This window comes from Haliotis rubra, unplaced genomic scaffold, assembly GCF_003918875.1.
Source record: "Haliotis rubra isolate DU_JTF1 unplaced genomic scaffold, ASM391887v1 Scf1027, whole genome shotgun sequence".
Lineage (NCBI taxonomy): Eukaryota > Metazoa > Mollusca > Gastropoda > Lepetellida > Haliotidae > Haliotis > Haliotis rubra.
Genome location: NW_025764923.1, coordinates 284,628 through 301,861, shown reverse-complemented (window position 1 = coordinate 301,861; position 17,234 = coordinate 284,628). Strand labels below are relative to the sequence as shown.

The following is a 17,234-nucleotide window of genomic DNA, read 5'->3' as shown; positions in this document are numbered from 1 at the left end:
GTTGACATGCAGGCCGGCGGTAGATCGATTACAGCCAGGCATGTACTGTGTAGTGTTGTCTCAGTGTGTGTGTGCACGTTCTTTAATGCCACACACTATTCCAGCAATATGATGACATAACGTCTGTAATCAAATTTTTACAAGACAATCCAGTGATTGAAACAGTGTACAATATCATAATGTATTTTACAATTCTGGGGTAAGATGTTGAGGACTGCCATGAATATTGACACAAATTCATGTTACTCAGTAAACCTGTGATATAAAGGAGCAAATGAGTTGTATCAGAGTATCTATTTCCTGTCCCAGGTCAGTGTGCCAGCAGGAAATATTTCAACTATAACTTTATGACCTGTTGCTATCAAACACCTCCAAATTCAAACTGACCCTTTTGAATATTCTTTTGTTTAGATGAAACCTTTGACAGGATTTCTTCCTGATATAATGTCAATAAATCTTGTGTCTACCCTGCGCCAAGTACAACCTGTACTGGGTAGTCATGGCAACTGTCACATGACAAGAACATGTGTGGTGGCAGATACTTGGCTATGCAATGGCAGAAATATGATAATGTTGTACATTTTGGGTGTCCAAGGCATAAAAACAAGGGTGCCAAGCTGTCATTATGTGTAACTTTTAGAAAAGAATATTACAGATAATAAGAATTCTATAGATAATGCATTGTACGAACTTGATAAATCTAATGAATTAGGCTCCTTTACCTTTCAGAATGTCACAGAAAGTGCAATGTTTAATATTTGCCCATAATATACACAAAGGATACAGTATCATGCATCCAGACATACTCCACCTGTGATTGCTGATGTGACCTGACAAGGTCAAGGCCCCGTGATCAGGAGGCATGGAGGAACCAGTCATCCTGGCCTATTCTGTACCCTGGTCATGTTCCATCTGAAATCACAAAGTCCAAAGTATTACATACATCATTCAGGCATTTCCTTATAACACGGTGGTCTACATTTCAACATACTATAGAGTCATTTATATATTGCTTTGGGAAATACATAGATAAGAGTATGAATGTGTTTTTAAACAAAGGTTTGCAGTGTGTGACCACAGTGCAGATTCACAGTGTGGAGTGAGTGAGTGAGTTTAGTTTTACGCCGCACTCAGCAATATTTGAGCTATATGGCAGGGTTCACAGTGTGGATGTTTCTCTGACCAACATAAGCTTTGATACTGTATAGTACTGTAAAGTACTGTAATACTGTAAATGAAATGCTGGTTTACATTAAGGTTACAAGATTCACAGTGTGGAAGTGAGTGAGTGCACACAGCAATTATAATTCAGCTATTTGGCAAGGTTCACAGTGTGGATGTTTCTCAACACAAGGCTTCAAATCTTCTGACACAATATGATATTTGGGGCCTTCTCTCTATCGTTATAATCACACACAGTGTCCCAAGTTACATCAGTGATTGAAAGAATGACTTAAACATCAACAAACACACTAGAAGGAGGAATGACAAGTCTTTATGGATGAGCAACTTCTTTATTGTGCAATAGCAACGTTTCCGTATACAGTCAGGCCGCGGTAATCCGGTCCTCGTTAATCCGAATCCCCCGACTTCCGAACGATACTCACTGGGCACCAAACCATCTCCCTATATATTGTATACAATTGACACCTCGTTAGTCCGATGATTCAGCTTCCGCCTCCGAATGCTGGTCAGTCAGAACGGATTGGACTAATTAAGTTGTAAACAGCTGCGTTAATCCGAACGATTGAAGTTGACCGCGCTGCCGACTGGCCCGCCCAAAGTGACACATGGTTTGTTTAGCGACTTAGCGATTCATCCCTTTGATCCCTTGATCCCTTTATCACAAAGCCTAACCAGTCCAGTTAACACTTTAACAACTTTTACTCCAAATATATTGAGTGAGAAGTGTCAATGTGTGTTGTTAAAATCTTCTGCTATAAATATGTACGGGTAAACATTTCACAAATCAATGCATTTTCACTATGGCTAACCAACCTGCTAAAGTAAAGCTGAAATTACTGCGTCTCTCAAAGAGGGAAATTTGCCTATACAAAGAAAGAAATCCTAAAGCCAGTTTCGATTTCTTAAGTAAACATTTTGGCGAAGAATTCGGTCATTCTGTCGGCAAAACTACTGTTTCGGACATTTGGAAAAGTAAGGATAAGTGGCTAAATATTTCGGAAGATTCTCTATCTCTCACAAGAGAACGAAATGCTAAACATGCCAAATTAGAGGAAGCACTTTATGTTTGGATGACAGAAATGAACACAAAAAATGCTTCAGTGAATGACCAAATGTTAACTGAGAAAGGCATGGAATTGGGCTCAAAATTAGGAATCAGTGATTTTGGTTATTCTCGCGGTTGGCTTTACCGCTTCAAATCTCTTCATCAAATTAAGAAACAAAATTATCAGGGGGAAGCTGCCAGCCCATAATTAAATACTACTTTCGTAAGTAAAATGTGTGAGTGAAACAATGTGTAATAAATCCAGTGATTGTCTTTGATGTTTTGTTTTGATTTCTTTGATATCAAGGGGAAGTAACTCGGTGCATATACTGTGGTTTCAGCAGTACGAACGTTTCACTATCCAAACGTTTTTTTACAGAAACCAAAGTGTTCGTATTAACGAGGCCTGACTGTAGATACTTATGCAGTAGTTTTCATGCTTGAAAACTGTATCTATACCAAAATGTCGCTATTGCATTAAAAAGAAGTTGACCATCTATAAAGTCTTGTCATTCCTATTATATCAACTTCTAGAATGCCTCTTAAACAGTACTACAAACACTTTTCTGGAAAAATAGCGTATGATATAACCCCCCTGTTTTCACATTGTAAACGACTTAAAACTAATACAGTTCCATCAGAAATTGATTACTCAGCTACTATTGCCATGCATCTGTTGGGAGGCCGTCTCACTACAACTGATTACTCAGCTACTATTGCCATGCATCTGTTGGGAGGCCATCTCACTACAACTGATTACTCAGCTACTATTGCCATGCATCTACTGGGAGGCCTGTCTCACTACAACTGATTACTCCGCTACTATTGCCATGCATCTACTGGGAGGCCTGTCTCACTACAACTGGTTACTCAGCTACTATTGCCATACATCTATTGGGAGGCCGTCTCACTACAACTGATTACTCAGCTACTATTGCCATGCATCTGTTGGGAGGCCTGTCTCACTACAACTGATTACTCAGCTACTATTGCCATACATCTATTGGGAGGCCGTCTCACTACAACTGATTACTCAGCTACTATTGCCATGCATCTACTGGGAGGCCATCTCACTACAACTGATTACTCAGCTACTATTGCCATGCATCTACTGGGAGGCCGTCTCACTACAACTGATTACTCAGCTACTATTGCCATGCATCTACTGGGAGGCCTGTCTCACTACAACTGATTACTCAGCTACTATTGCCATGCATCTGTTGGCAGGCCGTCTCACTACAACTGATTACTCAGCTACTATTGCCATGCATCTGTTGGGAGGCCATCTCACTACAACTGATTACTCAGCTACTATTGCCATGCATCTACTGGGAGGCCATCTCACTACAACTGATTACTCAGCTACTATTGCCATGCATCTACTGGGAGGCCATCTCACTACAACTGATTACTCAGCTACTATTGCCATGCATCTACTGGGAGGCCATCTCACTACAACTGATTACTCAGCTACTATTGCCATGCATCTACTGGGAGGCCATCTCACTACAACTGATTACTCAGCTACTATTGCCATGCATCTAGTGGAAGGTGTGTCTAGCTACAACTGATTACTCAGCTACGATTGCCATGCATCTGTTGGGAGGCCTGTCTCACTACAACTGATTACTCCGCTACTATTGCCATGCATCTACTGGGAGGCCGTCTCACTACAAGTGATTACTCAGCTACTATTGCCATGCGTCTGTTGGGAGGCCGTCTCACTACAACTGACAATGAGTCATAAGAAAATCGAACATTGACTTCAGAATCCATCAACAAAGCACCTAATCCCCCTCACTATACTGCCACAACTCCAGTCTCCCTCAATATAACGCTCCATTCATGCCATCAATAATGTAACAGATATGACTATATACACAAAGAACTGCAGTCTGTGTCACGCCTCCACAACTTGCCCTGTCCAATACAGTATCACAGGTATATATCACATCAGCACTGGGAAACACGTTAACCATAAAGCAACATAACCCTTCCCAACTCATACAAAGCATACCATGTACTGTATATAGCAACATAACCCTTCCCAACTCATACAAAGCATACCATGTACTGTATTTGAGTCTTACTTTCCCTTTAACAGTCAGTGACTAAACAAACTATTTATAGACAGAAGGCTGATGATGAGAGTCCAGGTGAAATGAGGTCTTACAGGACCTGACACAAACAGTCAGAGAAAGTCCTCGCTGTGACTGTACACTACATGATACATAGCGTACCGTGGTAAGAGCGTACCGTTTCACCCATATTAAGTTTTCTCACTCTAACATTCCCCATCTGCTACACCATGATCATAATCTCATTCCAAATGAGTTACAGAAATAACAGACTCGATGTAAGCTGTATTTTTGGAACAGCAAGTTTTTAGAAATTTATAGTGATTCTATTTACTATAATGATTCCATATACTTTTATGACAGTTTTTCATAATAATCACCTTGCAGTATTTCTGGCCCTGCATATGCACACAATTAATAATACATGGATTTAATTTCCTTTACAAGACCTAAACACAATGGCAGTGTCCAACTTTGCACCACCTTTCATGTATTTATGCTTTTAAAAATCAGACCAATATCTTTGTGATTACTTCCAGATGCAAGAAGCATCGTGCTACATTGAGTGTGTCATACTCGTGATGCAATATCTTTGTGATTACTTCCAGATGCAAGAAGCATCGTGCTACATGGAGTGTGTCATACTCGTGATGCAATATCTTTGTGATTACTTCCAGATGCAAGAAGCATCGTGCTACATGAGAGTGTCATACTCGTGATGCAATGTTGACAAACTCAGGCCCTTTAAAGTTTGGTCAGAAGAATATTTTGTCAATTTTTGTCAAGCATATCAAACTTCCAATTTAGATGCTATGAACAAATTGTGTACTTTCGTGAAAAAAAACCCATATTACAGCTGAATCCATCAAGCTATTTGGGAGAAACATAATTGACAAAAAAACATGTTCAGATGATGACATCAAAATGTGTCCCATTAAGGGGGCGGTGGGGTAGCCTAGTGGTTAAAGCGTTGGCTCGTCACACAGAATACCCATCCCATATCCCCAGGTACAGTCTGAGCTGGGGATCTAACCATCCCATATCCCCATGTACAGCTAAATTACAGGTATAGACAGCATAGATAGCCAACAGTCATGTGACCAGTTAGGGGCAAGTTAAAGATCACATCACTAGGATGGTGTCCGACCTGTGTGAGAATGGATGACGATGATATCTTGTGATGTTCTGTCAGCACACAAACAAAACTCCTTGGTGAAGCCCATTTCTGGTGTCCCCCGCCGTGATATTGCTGGAATATTACTAAAAGCGGCGTAAAACTAAACTCAGTCAGTCAATGTCCCATAAGGACTGTGACCTTTTTGACAACTCAGTACAGTCAATACTCTAAGTTGGGAGTTGTTTCCCTTTGTAAATACGCAACTTCATGAACATGTATGACATTATGTACTCGAACATCTGGGAAATAAAAGATAAAAAACCCCATTAAAATATATAAGTTCATAACTTAATAATGGATGATATGACAAAATCAAGCTCATAATTTAGTAGCAAAAAAAGGTTTGCAACTGTAGGGCCTCATCCAATAGCTTGTTTACAGTGTTTAGGTAGGTAGGTAGGTAGATAAGGTTTTAGGGCGACTTTGGGACTTAAAAGGCCTATATGCGCCCAACATTTAACAAACTGTTATATTTTTGTTCAGTTAAATTACGTCGTACTTACCCGTTTTAACGAGGAAGTCTAAAACAGCTCTTTGTATGCAACCATACATTAAATTATCGCCAAGTATTACGTTCCTTGAAAAAGTATTTTTACAGTGTTTACTGACTGGTGCATTCTGATGTCCCTTGCCAGTTTAATTCATTACTGACCTGGGCCTAGATTTTCAAAGCTCTCTTAGTGCTAAGATAGTCCTAAGTTAATGTTAAGGTATGGAACTTACGACTATCTTAGCGCTAAGAGAGCTTCGAAAATCTAGGTCCTGGGCCCTGTTCCACAAAGCAATGGCAACACCTGGACTCACGCTACTAATTACATTGCATACACAAATGACTCAGGCCCACAAGATAAGATTTCTCCTACTAGATGATATCGATCGTTGTAATACTACTCAGCTGTTGTTAGAGAGCCAGGATCGATGCTGCATTAGTGCAGGTAAAATATTTGTCGTGTGTTAACGTCAGGGTGTAGGTAACATTTTCCACCACCAGTGCATGGCAGCACTTTTGTTGGTATAGATATCCTATATTAAATATAATCTCTTTTCCTATGGTGTGTATCAGAGGAATTCATTGGTTAGCTGGTTTGTGTTTGTTTGTTTGTCGTTCAACGCCACACTCCGGAATATTCCAGCTATATGGCGGTGTCTGTAAATAAACTATACTGGACCAAACAATCCAGTGATGAACAGCATGAGTATCAACATATGCAAAGTTGATCCGATGACATACGTCACCCAAGTCAGCAAGTCTGATCACCAAATCCTGTTAATTGCCTCCTATGACAAGCATTGGCTGCTCACATGAAGACCAATTCTAACCCGGACCTTTACGGGTTCAGGAGAACCAATCAAATCAATTATGGGAAGTAAGAAATGATAAACAAACCTGCTGACATGCTCAAGACAATCTTGTGACAACTTATTGCAGGTCAGTGGTCACGGTTTACGCATTTTGTAACAGAATGGACAAGTTCAGTTGCTGACTTCAAGCAGAAAATAAAATAAATTTATGAACGAAAATATCAGTTACAATGCAAGCACCTGTCCAGACATTCCTCCAGACATTCCTCCAGACATGGAGCATTGTGAGCAGTTCAGTGAAGTGGGCCACAATCATCCCTCGCTCTCCATAGCTGATAACACGGTGCAGCCAACAATACATGGTGCAACCTGATGATTCACTTGGTTGCACCTTCATCAGGTAGTGAGTGAGTGAGTGAGTTATGTTTTACGTTGCCGTTAGTAATATTCCAGCAATATCACAGCAGGGACAAAAGAAATGGGCTTCACCAAGGACTTTTGTTTGTGTGCTGACAGAACATCACAAGATATCATCGTCGTCCATTCTCACACCGGTCGGACACCATCCTAGTGATGTGATCTTTAACTTATAATTACCCCTAACTGGTCACATGACTGTTGGATATCTATGCTGTCTATACCTGCAATTTAGCTGTACATGGGGATATGGGATGGTTAGATCCGCAGCTCAGACTGTACATGGGGATATGGGATGGTTAGATCCCCAGTTCAGATTGTACCTGGGGATATGAGATGGTTAGATCCCCAGCTCAGACTGTACATGGGGATATGGGATGGTTAGATCCCCAGCTCAGACTGTACATGGGGATATGGGATGGTTAGATCCCCAGCTCAGACTGTACATGGGGATATGGGATGGTTAGATCCCCAGCTCAGACTGTACATGGGGATATGGGATGGTTAGATCCCCAGCTCAGACTGTACATGGGGATATGGGATGGTTATATCCCCAGCTCAGACTGTACATGGGGATATGGGATGGTTAGATCCCCAGCTCAGACTGTACATGGGGATATGGGATGGTTAGATCCCAGACTCCATCAGACTGTACCTGGGGATATGGGATGGTTAGATCCCCAGCTCAGACTGTACATGGGGATATGGAATGGTTAGATCCCCAGCTCAGACTGTACCTGGGGATATGGGATGGTTAGATCCCCAGCTCAGACTGTACATGGGAATATGGGATGGTTAGATCCCCAGCTCAGACTGTACATGGGGATATGGGATGGATTAGATCCCCAGCTCAGACTGTACCTGGGGATATGGGATGGTTAGATCCCCAGCTCAGACTGTACATGGGGATATGGGATGATTAGATCCCCAGCTCAGACTGTACATGGGGATATGGGATGGTTAGATCCCCAGCTCAGACTGTACATGGGGATATGGATGGTTAGATCCCCAGTTCAGACTGTACATGGGGATATGGGATGGTTAGATCCCCAGCTCAGACTGTACATGGGGATATGGGATGGATAGATCCCCAGCTCAGACTGTACATGGGGATATGGGATGGTTAGATCCCCAGCTCAGACTGTACATGGGGATATGGGATGGTTAGATCCCCAGCTCAGACTGTACATGGGGATATGGGATGGTTAGATCCCCAGCTCAGACTGTACATGGGGATATGGGATGGTTAGATCCCCAGCTCAGACTGTACATGGGGATATGGGATGGTTAGATCCCCAGCTCAGACTGTACATGGGGATATGGATGGTTAGATGGTTATGGATGGTTAGATCCCCAGCCTCAGACTGTACATGGGGATATGGATGGATAGATCCCCAGCCTCAGTACTGGGGATATGGATGGTTAGATCCCCAGTTCATGGGGGGATATGGGATGGTTAGATCCCCAGCTCAGACTGTACATGGGGATATGGATGGTTAGATCCCAGTTCAGACTGTACATGGGGATATGGGATGGTTAGATCCCCAGCCTCAGACTGTACATGGGGATACGGGATGGTTAGATCCCCAGCTCAGACTGTACATGGGGATACTGGATGGTTAGATCCCCAGCTCAGACTGTACATGGGGATATGGGATGGTTAGATCCCCAGCTCAGACTGTACATGGGGATATGGATGGTTAGATCCCCAGCTCAGACTGTACATGGGGATATGGGATGGTTAGATCCCCAGCTCAGACTGTACATGGGGATATGGGATGGTTAGATCCCCAGCTCAGACTGTACATGGGGATATGGGATGGTTAGATCCCCAGTTCAGACTGTACATGGGGATATGGGATGGATTAGATCCCCAGCCTCAGACTGTACATGGGGATATGGGATGGTTAGATCCCAGTTCAGACTGTACATGGGGATATGAGATGGTTAGATCCCCAGCCTCAGACTGTACATGGGGATATGGGATGGTTAGATCCCCAGCTCAGACTGTACATGGGGATATGGGATGGTTAGATCCCCCAGCTCAGACTGTACATGGGGATATGGGATGGTTAGATCCCCAGCTCAGACTGTACATGGGGATATGGGATGGTTAGATCCCCAGCTCAGACTGTACATGGGGATATGGGATGGTTAGATCCCCAGCTCAGACTGTACATGGGGATATGGGATGGTTAGATCCCCAGCCTAGACTGTACATGGGGATATGGATGGTTAGATCCCCAGCTCAGACTGTACCTGGGGATATGGGATGGTTAGATCCCCAGCTCAGACTGTACATGGGGATATGGGATGGTTAGATCCCCAGCTCAGACTGTACATGGGGATATGGGATGGTTAGATCCCCAGCTCAGACTGTACATGGGGATATGGGATGGTTAGATCCCCAGCTCAGACTGTACATGGGGATATGGGATGGTTAGATCCCCAGCTCAGACTGTACATGGGGATATGGGATGGTTAGATCCCCAGCTCAGACTGTACATGGGGATATGGGATGATTAGATCCCCAGCTCAGACTGTACATGGGGATATGGGATGGTTAGATCCCCAGCTCAGACTGTACATGGGGATATGGGATGGTTAGATCCCCAGCTCAGACTGTACATGGGGATATGGGATGGTTAGATCCCCAGCCTCAGACTGTACATGGGGATATGGGATGGTTAGATCCCCAGCTCAGACTGTACATGGGGATATGGGATGGTTAGATCCCCAGCTCAGACTGTACATGGGGATATGGGATGGTTAGATCCCCAGCTCAGACTGTACATGGGGATATGGGATGGTTAGATCCCCAGCTCAGACTGTACATGGGGATATGGGATGGTTAGATCCCCAGCTCAGACTGTACATGGGGATATGGGATGGTTAGATCCCCAGCTCAGACTGTACATGGGGATATGGGATGGTTAGATCCCCAGCTCAGACTGTACATGGGGATATGGGATGGTTAGATCCCCAGCTCAGACTGTACATGGGGATATGGGATGGTTAGATCCCCAGCTCAGACTGTACATGGGGATATGGATGGTTAGATCCCCAGCCTCAGACTGTACATGGGGATATGGGGGATGGTTAGATCCCCAGCTCAGACTGTACATGGGGATATGGGATGGTTAGATCCCCAGTTCAGACTGTACATGGGGATATGGGATGGTTAGATCCCCAGCTCAGACTGTACATGGGGATATGGGATGGTTAGATCCCCAGCTCAGACTGTACATGGGGATATGGGATGGTTAGATCCCCAGCTCAGACTGTACATGGGGATATGGGATGGTTAGATCCCCAGCTCCAGACTGTACATGGGGATATGGGATGGTTAGATCCCCAGCTCAGACTGTACATGGGGATATGGGATGGTTAGATCCCCAGCTCAGACTGTACATGGGGATATGGGATGGTTAGATCCCCAGCTCAGACTGTACATGGGGATATGGATGGTTAGATCCCCAGCTCAGACTGTACATGGGGATATGAGATGGTTAGATCCCCAGCTCAGACTGTACATGGGGATATGGATGGTTAGATCCCCAGCCCAGACTGTAGATCCCCAGCTCAGACTGTACATGGGGATATGGGATGGTTAGATCCCCAGCCCAGACTGTACATGGGGATATGGGATGGTTAGATCCCCAGCTCAGACTGTACATGGGGATATGGATGGTTAGATCCCCAGCTCAGACTGTACATGGGGATATGGGATGGTTAGATCCCCAGTTCAGACTGTACATGGGGATATGGGATGGTTAGATCCCACATCTCAGACTGTACATGGGGATACTGGATGGTTAGATCCCCCAGCCTCAGACTGTACATGGGGATATGGGATGGTTAGATCCCCAGTTCAGACTGTACATGGGATATGGGATGGTTAGATCCCCAGCTCCAGACTGTACATGGGGATATTGGATGGTTAGATCCCCAGCTCAGACTGTACATGGGGATATTGGATGGTTAGATCCCCAGCTCAGACTGTACATGGGGATATGGGATGGTTAGATCCCCAGCCCAGAACTGTACATGGGGATATGGGATGGTTAGATCCCCAGCTCAGACTGTACATGGGGATATGGGATGGTTAGATCCCCAGCTCAGACTGTACATGGGGATACGGGATGGTTAGATCCCCAGCTAAGACTGTACATGGGGATATGGGATGGTTAGATCCCCAGCTCAGACTGTACATGGGGATATGAGATGGTTAGATCCCCAGCTCAGACTGTACATGGGGATATGGGATGGTTAGATCCCCAGCTCAGACTGTACATGGGGATATGGGATGGTTAGATCCCCAGTTCAGACTGTACATGGGGATATGGGATGGTTAGATCCCCAGCCCAGACTGGTACATGGGGATATGGGATGGTTAGATCCCCAGCCCAGACTGTACATGGGGATATGGGATGGTTAGATCCCCAGCCCAGACTGTACATGGGGATATGGGATGGTTAGATCCCCAGCCCAGACTGTACATGGGGATATGGGATGGTTAGATCCCCAGCTCAGACTGTACATGGGGATATGGGATGGTTAGATCCCCAGCTCAGACTGTACATGGGGATATGGGATGGTTAGATCCCCAGCTCAGACTGTACATGGGGATATGGGATGGTTAGATCCCCAGCTCAGACTGTACATGGGGATATTGGATGGTTAGATCCCCAGCTCAGACTGTACATGGGGATATTGGATGGTTAGATCCCCAGCTCAGGCTGTACATGGGGATATGGGATGGTTAGATCTCCAGCTCAGACTGTACATGGGGATATGGGATGGATAGATCCCCAGTTCAGACTGTACATGGGGATATGGGATGGTTAGATCCCCAGCTCAGACTGTACATGGGGATATGGGATGGTTAGATCCCCAGCTCAGACTGTACATGGGGATATGGGATGGTTAGATCCATCCCCCGTTCATGTTAGTGAACGCTATGTATCTTAGCTATTAATAATCGATTCTGGACCAGACAATCCAGTGAGCAACAGCATGAGGATCGATCTGCGCAGTTGGGAACCGATGACATGTGTCAACCAAGTCAGCGAGCCTGACCACCTGATCCCGTTAGTGGCCTCTTACGACAAGCATGGGTTATTGAAGTTCAATATTCTAATCCGGGCCTTCATGGGTATTTTTCCAACCAAGTGTAAACATGGAGAAAAAACCTAGAGCAAAATATTAGGGTAGTGAGCACCTTGGTTTCAGGTGCAAGTGTGTGTGAAAGCTGGGTATCAGGCATAATATAATAATAATAAATGCATATTTATAGTGCCTATTCCACATCCTGGGGCATGCCTCAAAGCACTATGTACAGATAATTTACACGAGAGTATTTACAGCCGAGATTATAAGTAATATACTGAGAACAGGTTTTAAGTCTGGACTTAAAAAATGTCAATTGTGTCAAAGCTTTATTATGTACCTGAACCTTGTCAATCAGAATAAACAAGGCAATGACGAGGCTTCCTCTATAATGTATCTAGAATCTGTCAGTGGTCTTGAATAACAGGCGGCCTGCCTTTAGAATCCCCCACCAAATAAGCCCACATGAAATCAAACAAATCTTTTGTTTCAGAATGTTCACTTTGTATCTTTGACTGTTTCAGAACATTGTTCACTTCAGAGATGGCTGTCCCATGTGGGGATTCGAACCTTCTTCGCATGAACCATGACGGCTACCCCACCTGATGTTGCAATATTGTTGTACAAATGTGTTACACTGACTCCCTTGGTTGTGTTCCCATGACGACAGTGGTCAGACTGGCCTGACATTTGTAAGGCTTCAGTGATTTGTTTACATCACAGAAATATACAAATTCATTCCATGGGGGATTTTAGGGGACGCTCACGGTGAAATGCTCGCTTTCATTTTTCACATAGAATAGGAAAGCCACCATTTTGGTTTTTCTACGATTGATTTTAGCTATCCTAAGTTGGTCATGAGCAACTTAGACTTTGAATCTTAACTTAACGATTGACTTAGGTAAGATTGGTTAGTGGAACAGTATGCCGATTGTAACGTCACGCTAAGATTGGGATTTTAGGGGCTTACGATTGGCAAAGGGCTAAGATCGGTTAGTGGAACGGCACCCAGCACACAAAGTCAGCTGTCTTACCACTCAGGCATGTACCACTTTCTATATGGCATTGTGTATTCATGTAGCCAAATCGTGGTCAGTAGCATGTTAAAGTAGCGAGTCAACAATCAGTTTTTACTTTTCTCCTGGTATTACATTATCGATAATTAAATGGTGAAGGAAGTGATGAAAGAAAAGACCTTAGTGCTCCACAGGAACTCATTCAATGAACAAAACTGTGTACTCCAGTGATACAGAACGAAACCTCACACTTGATCAAAGTATGTCTTCTGGAGACCCATGCATCCTTGTATATACAGTGCTGATAGTCTTGGTTTGGCTATAACTGGATGCGATGAAATAGGATGGCACGGCACGGTATTACCGGTATACCAGTATCGCAATACACTTTTCAAACAATACGCATTGCAATATATTTTCTGAGAACCGGTATATTGGGTAAAGAACATACATGAAGTTTTATGATTATCTTCATGGTATAAATTAAAATCTACACATACTTTCATTCACAACAAATGTTCTCCTTCGTTATTCAATGACAAAATGGCATACTGTGATACTATAAATTGTATAAAAATGAAAATAAAATCCATGAATATGCCACCCAGTTTTGAGATTTTCAGAACGATAGCATATATGTTAAGGGGCCTACACACAGGGGCTTATACACAGTCCAACCATGCAATGGTGATGGTGATGATGATGACAAACTGAATGAAATTGTTTCAGGGTAATTTTTCAGTTCATGTTGAGTTGTAAGTAATACAAAAAGTAACAGACTTAATGTAAATACAGTGAGACCCCGGGTGCCTGGACCCCAGATATCCGGATGTGTCCGGGCATTATGCCGGCATCCCCAGGTACATGTCAAGATACAGTTACCAGTGAGTAACACACTACACAAGCCCACTGTCAGATATAAGGGACATTAGCAACCTCCAATAGGAACCTTTTATCCAGTGGAATTCAAAGTAGGTGTCAATATGCCAAACTTTATGAAAACCAGTTTTGAAAGCTTATGAAAAATACTGATTTTTGAAAACAAAAAGATGATATCTGATATAACTCAGATTGCCACAAACAGGCTCAACAGACAGGTCTGGCCACTAGTGCAGCACTGTGAACAGCCCTAATGCCTGGCCAAAATACAGGTTAACAGGGGTATCTCAACATTTCCACGGAACAAAATGTTTTCACAGTGGCATTATAGGGTGCATGCCATCTGTGTATACTACATATAAGTCTCCTGTCAAGTTGGTCTGAGGTGTCTGGAGGTGTCTGGAGATGTCGGACATGGACCTTTAAGTTCACAATAGCCCAACCACTGTAGAGCTACACTACTGACTTTGATCAAATTTGCAAACTAGCATTATGTTTCTATGCGTTATCATATCTTCTTCATGAGATTAAAATACATCAAAAAGTTAATACACTGATATGATACAATTTGTCAACACTCAACCCAACAGAACTTGTAAAACACTCCTACCACAACACTCGCCGGCCGCCCCCTGTCTGTGTCAGGTAAACAGGGGATAGTGACAGTCAAGTCAGGTGACTCTACCTGAGCAGGTAAGCTGACAGGTAACAAAGAGCAAATCACTGTGGCCCATATGCAACAATCACTACAACCTGTGTGGGTACACGTTAGATTTTGTCACATTTCTTGTCCATTTTGATTCTTGTGTAGCTCATCAACAAATTTTCAAAGCCAGCAATTCAACCGTATACATTTTGTGGGTTAATGATTTGATATTTTTATCAATTTTCATAACCATTTGGGTCCATACTGTGGTCAATTTGAGCTGGACCAGTATGGTCAGTTGCCATACTTTATTAAACATTGAAAAGGTCAAAACACAAGGAAAATGTTTCCAGGTGCACTCTTCTTAATTCAATGACAATGAACACAAGACCCGTGTTCAACTTTTTATTTCAATATCATTAGCTGCTGGGTCAGAAATCAAATCATATGACGACAGTGATGAGACAAGAGCAGTGTTCACGAATAGCGTCTGACCCTCTGACAAATCTGGCAGATTCGAAAAAGGTCTGATAGAAGGTCTGATAGAAGTCTACAACCCACTGGCCCCAGTGTTTGACTGTATATTTCACAACAACTTTGACCGAAGTTGTTATATGTGACATGTGACACTTGTTTGCTGTTTCTAAATCTTATACTTGTTAATAATTTAATGCCAATTATAACAAATGTTAAACCTGAAATGTGTGTTTAATTTTATTCTATGGGTCCTGTGAATTTTCAATGGGTCAGACAGACACCTGAAACTTACAGGACCCACTGTCCTGTTACTTTGAAACACCATACGTGAACACTGCAAGAGCACTTGGACTTCTGTAAGAATTCATGCATCATTGTAAGATCAAACACTTGTTGCCTAGTCATTACAACTCACATGCAAGTGAGCATACTTTAAACCCAAACATTAATTGAATGTGTGGAGATTATTTAATCTCTACATTTAAATTACTGGTTTGATTTAAAACATGCTATTGTGTAGAATCTATGCCTTGATCATTAGAATCATTACCAAAACCTGATGTGATGGTGGGATAAGGACGAACAGGCATCAGCTTGTTGTACAAGCTTCATAACAAAGTTCAAGGAGATGGACATTGAAATGTGTAATGAAGTAATTCTATGGCTGTACAGATATACAGTATTATATAAAACTGCTGTATAAAACCAGATATACTCTATCTCCGGCTGGTACAATCCGCTTCAAGATTGGCACAATGTTTGACAGAGAATGTAAACTTCAACGTTGTACGCCAGTGATACATAAAATCAGATATAGACAGACAATCTGACTGTTTGAGATGCAAAGTTCAAGAAAGGCACATATGGCTATAGGCTAATAGCATACCAAAAGGCCAATAGTATACACGATCAGATGTAATTCATCAGCTAGAGATGTACAAGCATGTTTGATAACGACAAACTTCATGGATGAACAACTTTGTTCAGGTGATACGACACATCGATACAGATTCTTGTATCGTTGTCAAGCAAGTACAATAATAATAATACTTGCTTGACAACAATACAAGAATCCAAGGTGAAACATCGCATCAGGTTCTGATCATATTCATTATATCCACGGACTGTTAGAGTGAGTGAGTGAGTTTAGTTTTACGCTGCTTGTAGCAATATTCCAGCAACATCACGGCGGCGGACACCAGAAACGGACTTCACACATTGTACCCATGTGGGGATTCGAACCCGGGTCTTCAACGTGACGAGCCAATGTTTTAACCACTAGGCTACCCCACCACTGCCTGTTAAAAAGAAATGGAATAAGCATGTAAATGATCTTGTAAACAAACCATGTTAAGCTTTCAAGGGAAAATTCATACCCTTTCGGACAGTAAGGGCCACTTGATGAATGATCAGCACCCCAGTTCTTCACTCTAAATATACCTACAGTACTGGTAAATATTGTTGTGTCACCAAACATATATTATTAAACTTGTAGTTTGGATGATTGGTAAGTTCTATGAAGACCTATGTAGTAATTTCTTGTGGGATTTAAACCCTCTCATTTTCAGTCAACAAAACCATAAACACCTCACTGTCACATTAAGTTAAGAAAAGTGGGAAATAAGTGAAATTAATTTACATATTATTTTTCACTTATTCTGCTGAAAACTAAAAACATTTCTAAAAATGGCCACAGAAATAAAGCAGAAATGGTAAGGACACATATCTTTCCTAAACCCAGTAAACTTTGAAGATAAAGCTACTCTGTTTTCAATTTTGTGGTCCTTTATTATTGATTTAAGACCGCTAAATGTATTTTAAAAACTGAACATGTTAGCCGAGGGGTTTACTTGTGTCCCACACTTCATCATTCTTTCAAGGCTGCTGAAAAAGGGCTTTATTT

General features: G+C 42.7%; 1 long non-coding RNA gene across 1 annotated transcript; it reads right to left on the bottom strand.

The window, feature by feature from the left end:
• Window positions 1-618: 618 nt before the first annotated feature.
• On the bottom strand, window positions 619-15,008 carry LOC124271507. Its single transcript, XR_006897060.1, has 2 exons — window positions 14,819-15,008; window positions 619-912 (listed from the first exon to the last, which is right to left on the bottom strand). It is a non-coding gene; the product is annotated as an uncharacterized LOC124271507 (long non-coding RNA).
• Between the last annotated feature and the right edge of the window lie 2,226 nt (window positions 15,009-17,234).